The 12,279-nt window shown below is 44.4% G+C and overlaps 1 protein-coding gene across 1 annotated transcript in view; it reads right to left on the reverse strand.

Annotated features, from left to right (window-relative positions):
* Positions 1-154, reverse strand: part of SERPINB12 (serpin family B member 12) — a 35,505-nt gene extending 35,351 nt beyond the window's left edge. The window contains exon 1 of the mRNA XM_044240971.1: positions 42-154. The gene's annotated coding sequence lies outside the window, so the exon portion shown is untranslated. The remainder of the gene's footprint in view (positions 1-41) is intronic.
* Positions 155-12,279: the final 12,125 nt, after the last annotated feature.

Raw genomic sequence — 12,279 nt, forward strand, 5'->3', positions numbered from 1 at the left:
GCAAATAAACACAGTAATTTCTAGAAGCATCTGGTACCTACCTGTACAGAGGAGATTCTCAACAGATGCCAACTGCCCCAGAATTGTCTCCACTGAGTTTTCCTTTCGTGTGCGTTCTGCCAAGGCTGGAGAAGGTTCTAAGGACTTCAACCAGGATGGCACCATCTCCAACCCACACATCTGGTGCCCACAGGTGACGTCAGGTAAGTGGGGCTGAGTTCGCGGTCTCACCTACGGGGGAGGCTCCCACAGAGAGGCGTGCTCTTGAGAAAACTGTTGTTCCTACTCATTAAGGCCCAGTGGCACCGGCCTTGGCAAGCCACTCTGCCAAATATTCTGGTCCCCTCTCCCTGAATTGTGGGGGTAAATCAAAGGAACATGGGAGGCAGCATGAGGTCCAGAAGGCCTGAAAGGGGTAAAGCGTTGAAAATTAAGATAAATGGGCAGAGAAGGGTAGGATGATGGCATTTGTCACCGAACGGGCCTGGAAATGGCCTCTGGTTCTCCTCCGTGCCAAGCGGCTCAGATATCACAGGTGCAGGACCAGAGGTTTCTTGTTCTCGCATGGTGTGCCTGCCATACTTATGGGCTGGGGCTCCCTCTGATGCCTACGGGGCGATCTGTAGTTCTTTCTAAGTGGTGCAAAGTCCCTGAGAACACCACTGTGCGAGGCTGATCACCTCCAACCCGACATGACCCAAACTGAACTCATCTTCTTCCCTAAAGCGTCCCTTCTCTGGTATGGCCAGTTCTGGTCAACGGCATCACCGTCTGGCTCCTGGCTCAACCAAAAACCTGAATCCTATCCGCTCTCTGCCTCTTTCCTCTTGTATCTAAAACATCCCACCCATGTAAACTCCTACTTAAACGTTCTGGCTCTTTTCTCCACCCCACCTGCGCTGTCACTGATTTGCTTAGCTGAGGCCTTGGCATTTCTCACCTGGAAGACTTCAAGACCCTCCAGGTGGTCCTCCTGGCTTCTAATCCTTCTCCCCTCTGATACACTTGCCAGAGGGCTCTCTTCTCAATTCTTCTTCACAAAAGAGATCATCACACCCTACCTCCTATTAAATATCTCTGCTATTGTCTGCATTGTTTATTGCATTACTGTCCAGAGGAAGATACTTAAGATGATCTTTATATTATGCCTTGGGCTGTGTGGAGTACTGGATACTCTGAAGCTTCCTTCCTCTACAAAACTTACTCCTATAAAGCATACTTTTTCATGTATTGTTGGAATTGCAGTGCTGAAAATGTCCTATCTCTCTGCTGTCCAGTGTGGTTACCACTGGCAATGTGTAGCTATTGATCTCTGAAAATGTAAGAAACTGTGTGTTTAATTTTACTTAATTTTACTAACCACAGACAGCTAGTGGCTATCCTATTGGACAGCGCAATTCCAGAAGCTAAAAACTGCAACAACAAAATTTGTGAGCTGAAATCTGAGCTTCAAAGGGTAAGCAAATTCAAAAAGTGGGAAATCTGATTCCTAGACTTCCACATGGGGCACTGGATGCAGAGAAGATGGAGATCAATTACAGATCAGTAGCGCCCCCTGGCTCTCCGAAAACAAAGACGCAAACATTTGAGAATAAATGCCTCCAGGATTCCCACAGATTAATATCAATCAACTACGATTTTATAATAAAATATCACGAAATATACAATATAACAAGCCACCATGACATATGGTCAGCACAAACAAACAAAAACAGATTTAAAGCCCAAGATTTTCAGCTACTGATGCTATAATATACAGAATGTAAAATCACTATGTATGAAATGTTAAAAAAGAAAAAGAAAAAAAAAAAGGTTGGGGTCCCCCAAATGAACAAGTGGTAAGACCATCATCTGTGACCAGGCATATTTTTAAAAGAACCAAACAGAAACTTTAGAAACGAAATACATAGGTATTGAAATTAAAAATTGAATAGAGGGTAAAACTTATTAGACATCACTGAAGAAAGGATTAATGAGATAAAAGGTAGATATGAAGAAGTAACTGAGAAAGGGCCATAAAAAATTAGGAAATGAAAAATGTAAAAGGAAGATTAATGGATACATAACAGAATAAGAAATTATGCATTGCTTTTAAGTCTCAGAAGCAGAAATGACAAAGGATGGATGAGGGGCAAACTTGAAGAGACATGGCTGAGAATTTTCCAGAACTGATGAAATATGAAATACACAAATTCACAGATTTTGAAAGCAGTCCGACAAGCAGAACCAGACCCAAGCAAAATTACAAAGTGGAAGATTTTCTTCTCTGTCCCTCCTATTCTTAAACGTGTCTTTCTTGTTTTCACAGATCCTCTGCCAAGCTTCCAAATGCCAGGCTTCCCCACATTACCCCCAACCCATTCAAGTTTATTTCACACACACCCTCAACCAAACCAGCACTTTTCAAGATAGCAGAGAATGATAATGAAATAATCACAGAAACCAGCTTGTGCTTATTTATGCTCTAGGTAATGGGTTGCCCCTCCCATTAGATCATGCTTTAAAATAACTTTACGTTACTGGTATCCCTCGAGGAGAGACACAATTATTGGAATTTGAGGCACATTGCCAGAAAGAGATATGAAAGAGAGAAAGACTCGGAGTGTCCTCAGTTCACCTCAGTTTGAGGGCCCTCCCCAGCTCGACCACTCCTAAGCTGGCCGAGTGTCTAACTCACCCACACATAAGATTAGCCCGCCAATGTGTGGGTCCTTCATCATCAAATAGAATTTATTTCATATTTATTAGCAAAATTAGGAGGATGGAAACCAATATGTCATATCTCTCAGAGAACCCCAAGCCCTGTAAGTGACATATACGACCAATGTCTAAGACAACCAACACACAGCATTCCTCTGGCCGCAATTATCTGTTCAATGGGAAATGTAGCCACTCCACAAATACTTACTGAGCACTTACTACACACTAGGCACTGGAGGTACAGCACACAACAGAGTGAACAAGATCTCTGCCCTCTTGGACCTTACACTGGGGTGGTAGGAGACACTACATAAACACACACAAATATCACACCCAGTGCAGGGCTTGAACTCAAGACCCTGAGATCAAGACCTGAGCTGAGATCAAGAGTCAGACGAACAACCGGCTGACCCACCCAGGCGCCCCTACATACATATCTTTATAAATACCTTTTTATGCAAGCATATATGTCTACCTACACGCATATGTATATACATAGACTTACGTATGTGACTCCATATGCATACAGACGTGCGTGTGGCTGCACTATGGAGAATGGATGGAGGGAAAGAAAGGAGGCGCTTTAGATAAAGTTATGCTTTTGTTATCCAGAGGAGGGGCCACGGAGTTTGGATCCCGACCCGGGTTGAATTTGAAAGATATCAGGAGGTAGTGATTGGTTGGTGGGGAAAGGAGGTAAATCGTTGTGGAAAACGGTGTGAGCCCCGTTTGGACCTCTCGGTGCATGGTAGGGCCATTCGACAAAAGAGACTAGGGAAAGAGAGCAGGCGAAGTCGGCTTGGAGTGTCTGTGTCACACGTAGGTGGCCACAGGGCAGTTGGACATGCGGCCGGAAGTCAGCAGGAGACCCAGGACGGAAATTGGAGAGCGGCCAACATAGAACTAACCACAGAAACTAAGTAATTGTTATTGATAGCAAATGGCACCTGGAATAAAACTCTAAAGAAAAAAAGTTAACACTTCAGGGGCAGGCAGAGGGAGAATTGAAGAGTGATGTGTCCGGGCAGCAAAGAGACGAAAGCATTTCAAGAACGTCCCCAGAGAAGCCAGGGTAGGGCCCGGAGTCTTTAAAGCTGTTACAGCTGCTAGTTTGAGAAACCGAGCAGCAACTATAGTGTGATGAGCAGCGCCATCTCGTGGACGGTCACGTGAACAGCCGGGAGAAGACCGATTTTCTTCCTTGATAATATCACTTTGAGTTGGAGTTGGAATGGATCTTAGAGGTGTATTTGACAGAGAAAGTATAGGCCACAAGAACCAAGTTTGACTTCCCCGCAAGTTATGTAACTTCTCCAGTGAGAGCTAGAACTACTACCTGGCTTGTGGGCTCCCAAGCCTGTAGCCTCATTAACTCCATACTGTCTCAAGGGGCTATGGGTCATAGAACACTGTCAGACCCAGACTAACTGTGACTCAGGTGTCCCTGGGGTCCCCCTGCTCCTTAGGACTTGCACAAGGTTTGGAACAAATCCCCATTTCTCACCTACAAAAGTCCATTGCTTTTCTAAGGCCTGTGTAAATTCGTGGACACTTCAGGGTCCTGAATTTTCCTCTCCGGAATTCCTATCCTTAACTTTAACCCAGGCTTTGCATCAACCCCAGCATGAAAACAAAGCCCGTCTATGGCGCCAGGGTCGAGATAAGAACCAAAAAGCAGCCTCATACGACCACAAACGAAACACCCCACCCAAGGCCAATATGGAGACAGAGAACCGGAAGCAGAAGAACAAGAAGCCCTTGCCTGACTGTGTTTTGACGAATGCACCTCATGTCATGGGTTTCCTTCTCTTTCCTTTCTTCCCTGACACTCTCAGGAGAAAAAAATTCTTTTCACATTGTCTTCTTGTTTTTAAGATTTTATTTATTTAATTTGAGAGAGAGAGAGAGAGAGCACATAAAGGGAGAAACAGACTGTCTGCTGACCATGGAGTTTGACCTGGGGCTCGATCCCAGGACCCCGGAATCATGACCTGAGCCAAAGGCAGATGCTTAACCGACTGAGCCAACCAGGCGCCCCTCATATTGTCTTTTATAAAGAATGTGACCATGGGACGCCTGGGTGGCTCAGTCGGTTAAGTGTCTGCCTTCAGCTCAGGTCATGATCTCGGGGTCCTGGGATCCCGTCCCACACTGGGCTCCCTGCTCAGCAGGGAGCCAGCTTGTCCCTCTGCCTCTGCCTGCTTATCACCCCCCCCAATTGTGCTTTCTCGCTCGGTCTCTCTCTCACTCTCTCTCTGACAAATAAATAAAATCTTTAAATATAAAAAATAGTGTGACCACACAATCTGAAAGTAAAAAGGGCACCAAAAATGATTAAAGATGGACAGATAGACATAGTCAAACATAGATGTAGATATGTGCGGTCTTGACTTGACTGCCAAACTGGTTTCATTTCCTTGGTAGATCTTGAAAATAGTTCTACATGAAAACTATATTCAAAAATAAAATTGTCTTTTAAAATGGCATGTGTCTGTGCACACCAAGCAAAATGCAAAAAACAAAGAACCCTCCTCAAAATGATTATCTGAGCATTAAAAAAACCATAAACATAAGCAGAATCGTCATTGTGTCACTGAAACAGGGAGATGTATTATGTCTCTAGTATTTTTCTGAAGAATATTGTTTCTCAATATGATTTCTTTTTAATTCTTTCCCAAGATCGGCAGAAATCTTCTTCAAAGTTGCATTTTATGATTTAAAAAATGGAAATCACTGAGAAGATAGTCTCTCTAACCTGAGCCAGGGTACCTGGTAAGCTCAACTAATTCCGCTGCAGGAGGGATAGTTTTGATTCAAACTTCCTGCAGTTCAGTACTGAATAATGCAGCCCAAAAACACCATAGATACAAGTCTTCGCTTTTACTCAGAGAGCATTTGTCCTACAACCCACCACTTGTCAAGTAAGTTCTATGATCCTCTTGAACACATCACTAAATCTAGATTGTGCAAATTTGAGGGTCTCCCCTGTATTTTATTCTGGTAAGAAAATACAAAAGTTGGGGCGCCTGGGTGACTCAGTGGGTTAAAGCCTCTGCTTCTAGCTCAGGTCATGATCCCAGGGTCCTGGGATCGAGTCCCGCATCGGGCTCTCTGCTCAGCGGGGAGCCTGCTTCCCCCTCTCTTTCTGCCTGCCTCTCTGCCTACTTGTGATCTCTGTCTCCTCTCTCTCTCTCTCTGTCAAATAAATAAACAAAATATTTTTTAAAAAAAGAAAAGAAAATACAAAAGTTTATAGAATTAAAAATCCAAGTTCTATCTAAAGATTCTTTCCACAAGCTGGGCTATTCTCAAGTGCAGTTACAGAATTTCAGACTTAAATCTTACACACATCTGAGCAACTCTTGTTCTTTCATGTGTTCAGTTCCCCCTTCTTCTTCTGAAATTAATTTAAATGTCTTCCTGCCTGCAGGTTTTGTTTTCAATCCTCGCAATTAGCTAAAAGCATCAAAAGCTGAGGTGGGGGGATGCTTGGATTAGAGACTTCCAGCTGACAGTGAACAAAATGCAACTAATAGGTAAAGAATCCATTTGTTAAAAACAAGAACAAAACCTTCAGACGTGGACATGAGGAAAACACGGCTTGGTTGACAACACAGCTCTTCACAGACTGAATGAAACAAGTTGTCAACCACCTCCATTTGACCTCAGTCTGCACTTTCTAGTTCCTGAAGTTCTTCTTTCCAGCATATCTCTTCACTGGGGCAGAAGAGCCAGCAGGCAAAGCATCCCCTGTTGGGAACTGAGACCACCGCCTCAAGCCACGAGGACTGCCCTGAGCCAGCAAGACTCCATGTGATTGACCCCAAGCACTTTGGAGCACTTTTTAGCACTTTGGAGACTGTCTTTAAAACACTAATTTGTGGGGTGCCTGAGTGGCTCAGTGGGCTAAGCCTCTGCCTCCGGCTCAGGTCACGGTCTCAGGGTCCAGGGATCAAGCCCCACATCGAGCCCCGCATGGAGCCCTGTATAGGGCTCTCTGCTCGGCAGGGAGCCTGCTTCTCCCTCTATCTGTGCCTGCCTCTCTGCCTACTTGTGATCTCTCTCTCTCTCTGTCAAATAAATAAATAAAATCTTTAAAAAAGAGGGGGGCACTAATCCGCTGTCTTCCTGGTGTTGGCGTTACTGAAATAAATTCCTTTCTTGTTTCTCCACCCTTCGTCTTTCTGCCTTTAGATTTGTCAGCAACAAGTGGCTAAATCTGGTCTCACCCCTGCCCCCAGATTACATCAAGCCTTTCCAAACTCCAACTGATGACGGAGTCTCAAAAATTCTGTAGTAACTGTGTGTGCACCTACAAATTTATGAATTTGGGCCACTGCAACCCCTGTGTTGGTAGAGTCGTGCAGCCTGTTTGGACACTGTTATAAATTTTATGAATGCACGCAATTCCAAGTCTGTTGCTGTTTCATGAGGGTTTTTTTTTTTTTTTTAATTTAGGAGAGAAAATTGTTCCCATTATGACATGGAGGTCCACCAAAGTTTCTATTTGTCATCGCTGTAAAAATAATTTTATCTTTACTGTTGAACCTTTTAACCTTTCAAATCTACTACTGAGTTCATACCAGGTGTTTTTCATTGGATAAGTGGAAATTCTAAAAGCTGTGAAAGAAAAAGAGAACCACTGTTGAAATTAGCATAAATGGAGACAAACTATAAAAGACTCTTAATCTCACAAAACAAACTGAGGTTAGAGGGGGGAGATTGGGTTATGGACACTGGGGAGGGCATGTGCTATGGTGAGTGCTGAAGTGTGTAAACCTGGTGATTCACAGACCTGTACCCCTGGGGCTAATAATACATTATATGTTAATAAAAAATAAAAAATTAAATTTAAAAAATTAGCATAAATGATTTCCTAGTTGAACTAGCTCATGACAACTGATACCAAGCCGACGTCACGTAACTGGGGTGTTCTTCTACTAATGGAACCAACACACCTATCGCTGTTCCTTCATTTGGCCGCTGCCCACAAAAAACTTGGAATTTGGAACCGAAAACGAACTTGTTAATTTGGAAAAACAGTCCCATGAATATGAATGAGAAACAACACTGCCCAAAGTGCTGCATAAAAGTCCCTTCTCCGTGTGGTATTCGTACATACAACGGAATAGTATTCAGCCATAAAAAGAAGGAATTCCTACCTACTGCAGCGGCAACATGGATGGCCCTGGAGGGCATTACGCTGAGTGAGATAAGCAGCTAATGGTTCTCGGGAGTTTCTCACACCCCTTCCACCCAACAACTAGGTCTTATCCCCTGCCTCTCTGTTTGCAGATACTGTTCCCTCCTTTGCCTTTCTCCCCTGGGTAATGCATCCTGGTCCTTTAAAACTCACTTCCGACGCTGGAGGGTCCCTCAGACTGGGCTGGGAACTCTCCTTCTGTGCTCAGAAGACGCTCTACCCTATTCTCATCCTAGCCAGTGGCTCGTTTCCTACATGGCTATGGCCTCTATGTCTTATTCATGTCTTTCCTTCCCCACATTTCGACCCGTGTCTAACACAACCAATGTCTATCAAATGAGTAAATGAATGACAGAGCTGATGAAGGTTTTCCTGATAATTTTGTAGACAAGGTAGAGGCCGGACTTGATAGTCTGCTTTGGTGGTTTCACAGGTGAGCAAGCAGCCTTGCCTATTGGATACTCAATACAATTGTTTTCTAAAAAAGAAATAAATTCATTACTGAGACTGACGCACCTTAAATTATTGAAAAAGCTAGTGTCAAGCCTCTTCACCACCTATTGTAACTCCATCATTAGTACTTGGGTTCCCACTGGGATTAATTTTATGGCAAAGAGAAAGACGCTCAGGATGGCCTCACATTCGCCCGCGGACTCTTCAGCCAGCAACTTTGCGATGACGCGCTGCCAAGAATGGGAAAACCTGTTCTCTACCTGGAAAGCCATTGACCTAATTACCCTACGCATTTCGTTTCTGCTTTTTCCTCAGTCAGCAAAGAATAAGAATTAAGGACAAGGGAATACAGCTCATCTCAGCCTTCCACGACCTGCCTTCAGTGTTAGGTCAAACTTAGTCATCAACACCAGGCTCTTGAAGAAGGAAAGAAGGCTTGCTTCTCTGGGTGCAGAACATGAAGCGTTCAACTCCTGCAGTGTCCAAGCTTTGGTCCTTCTGCATAAAACTCCCTTTAAATTCATGCATTTTCCCTAAAAAAGTCATGGAACTGAAGATGGTGATGATAAGGCCCACTTCTGGACACAGGATGACCAAGGAAGGGGGCAAGGGTGAAACCAAGAAGCTGAGTCAGGTCTCAGTTGTGGGCACAGCAAGCAGCGTGGTCATTGCAACTAGTTCTCAACACCCACACATTTAGGCAGTCTCCTGTCTCTTGGCTATTTTGAGTTGTGCTCCAGTGAAATTAGGAGTGTAAGTATCTCTTCGAGATCCGGATGTCAATTCTTATGGCTAAATTCCCAGAACTGGGATTGCTGGGTCATAGGATAGTCCTATTTTTAATATTTTGAGGAGCCTCTGTACCACTTTCCACAGTGGCTGCACCATTTTACATTCCCACCAATGGCATGCAGGGGAAAGCCTATGTAGTTCTAATGGGCCTGATTGTAGATAAGGATCATTCTCTTCACAAAGGAAAATGTTGACTTGATGAGCATGATATCAGCAATAGTAGTAATGGAAATAACGATGACATGATGATGCTTTTATTTCTTTTGCACATTTCGCAGAGAACTGAACAGGGCCACTGTTAACCTGGGCAGTACCTTTGTGTGAATTCAGAAGAGGTGACCCTTCCTCCAACTGACACAGCCCCACACCTGGTGTGCAGCTGCATAAATGGAATGGCAGCTTGAGGTCATCCCCCTTACCCTCTCACTAGAATGCCCCTGACACAGCCACATGCAGTAGCATTCGTGAAAGGGGAAAAGACTGGGTAGTAAGATATAGGAAAAGAGCCAGCTCTGTGTTATAAGTAGACAGAAAATAAATAAATAAATAAATAAATAAAATTATACACACACACACACACACACATACATACATACATATATGTATATGGTAGGGAGAAAAAGCTGGCTTCATTGCCTTAACACTTTCCACCTGCATCAGTAACCTCCTGTCTGGGACTTGGAACTGCTGGAGGAAGAGTCTTTTGACCAATAATGGGAAGTCCAAGAATTGGCCTGAAAGTCTGTCTCAGGTGTTTCTGTCCCCTCCCTAAGTGAGCAGCTACAGCAATCATGCCTCTTCAGTCATGGCCAGGAAAGGCCAACCTTCGTTCCCAGTGTCAAAGAGAAGAATCAGCTCAGTCAGACCCTTGACGGGCTCTTGAAGATGGAGGTGGTGGTTGGCTCTGCCTAGATGACTGAGTGAGGACTGGCTCAAGTAGAGAAGATTTGCCTTGGCCCCAGGGGACTTCCTGCCATCAGTGGGCATCTCAGAGAGCACTGCTATCAAGGCTCTCCCTCATATTCAAGTAGCACCTGAGCCCTTGAAAGGATGAAAGGCTTGGACGCTGGAATCCGGGCTCCCTGCTCCCCTTGCCAGTGCTCTATTCACAGCACCCACCTGGCAACCTGGCAAATCTGGAGTTTTCTCTTCAACTTGATGTCCCAGCTAAGTTTACTTTTCACAAAACTTGCTCCATGAAGCAATAGTCCTCTGAGTTAGAGTGTAACTAGCAGGTGTAGAGGTCATAAGTTTAAGAAACAAGGCCCTGTGTACTCCAGCGAGGAGAGCTACAAAGCTTTTTCTCCAAAGCTTAGAAAGTACTGCAGAACCTGTTTAACTTCGTTCAACACAACCTGTGCGTGACTTCTTAAGCATGGATTCCTATTTTCCTATTCCTATTCCTATTCCTATTCCTATTTTCACAGCAGCTTCTCATCCCCACAGAACTCATGATCCTCCAGACTCATTTCAGAAATACTGAATGGTCTTTTTTTTTTTAAGTCAGTCAAAAGGTTGTTAGTTCTGAGAGACAGCAGGACAACTCAAACACACGGATTACCTATCCGATCAGACGCTCTTTTACCATCACTCAAAAGTATGTATTAATATTTACTATTTCTGGGGAGGCACAAAGGAGCTTGTGGGGCTCAATTCAGGCTACGCGGGTCTGGCAATGTTCCTTTAAGGCTGTGAGAAGTTCGAGGGACACATCCCTACGATCTTATCTCTAATGGAGAACAGCGCGATCTACTTATCTATTCCAGAACTTGGGTCAGGCGTAGTCATTTACAGTTCCTAACACACTTTGATCCCCTCACTTGAAAGCCGTCACACACTGGAGGCGCCATTATCGTTGGGCCAAGGATGGGAACAGAAACGGACACCTTCCCACAGGGATACGCCCATCTACTCAATCCTCTGTGGCAGTTGGGTGGGGCTGAGGAAAAGAATGTCCTGGAAGCAGTTTCAGGTCCAAGAGCTAAAAGCACAGCAGGGAGGCCTTTCAGATCTGGTGTGAAGAGCAAGCAAAGGGCCTACAGGGGACTGAATGTTACCCCTGAGGGAAAAGCCCCGAATTTTTTAAAAAATATCTATTACATTCAACCAGAAATGTTTGAAAAGCAAACACTGCTAGAAATTTTGCTTCCTAGGTAAATCTTCAGCTCAAGTTTATCTTTACCCATATTCATTTGTCTTCTATTTTTAACCTAAATAGAACCAAGTCAGCTCTTGAGGGGAAACGATTGAATTCATCAAGTAAAAGCTTTTAATGGAATCAAATGCACTGAGGGTAAAAGAAGGGGCTCTGGAGTCCGAGGTGGGGGGGCTGGGGGGGCAGGTTTTAATCCTCGCAGCACAGCTCACCAGCCACACGGGCTCGGCAAATTTCTTCATGTCTCAGAAATCTCAATTCCTTTCGCCTCAAGCCAGTCGTCAGGACTGTCGTGGAAGCTGAATTATAATATAGGTCATAGTTAGCCCAGTACCCAGCTTCTAAATGGCAATGGGGTGGATAAAGGTAATAATTGAAAAAAAAAAATCTTTAGTAATAATTATTTAATAATAATACTACTGGCAATAATATACCAGCCTTATTTTATATTATAACCCACTACTACTATTGTAATTATAGTAATCATTATAATAATAGTAATAGTATTGCTAATAAAAGATAGTGAGGAATGGGAGAACCACTTTGGAAAACTGGCGAATATTTGCATATGGCTCAGGAATCCCGGGTCCCAAGTGTGTGTGTGTATAAATAGATAGAAGTTATATTTTTATGTGCCCACTTTATCCATGGCCACAGCAAGCCAGCACTGGCGTCAGCCCCACAGCCTGGGACACCAAGGTCATCAGGGCCCCCGGTGCCAGGGCCCGCTATGCACCCGCATAGTCTGACCTCCTGCTCTTTCCTTCGTGTTCCATCCAGTCGGAGCCTCGTGTGCAACCTAGCACCTCATTTTTCTTCCATAAACAATGAGCACATGCTTCTCCTTTGTGGGACCCCTGCCCTTTCTCGTCTTTCCCCATCGGGACTAAGATTCCAGGCCTTTCTGAAATCCCACTTCCTTCTACTGCCTTCTGGGCCCAGCCACCTCCGCAGAGAGACAGGAGGCTGCCAACAA

This window comes from Neovison vison, chromosome 3 (assembly GCF_020171115.1).
Source record: "Neovison vison isolate M4711 chromosome 3, ASM_NN_V1, whole genome shotgun sequence".
NCBI lineage: Eukaryota > Metazoa > Chordata > Mammalia > Carnivora > Mustelidae > Neogale > Neogale vison.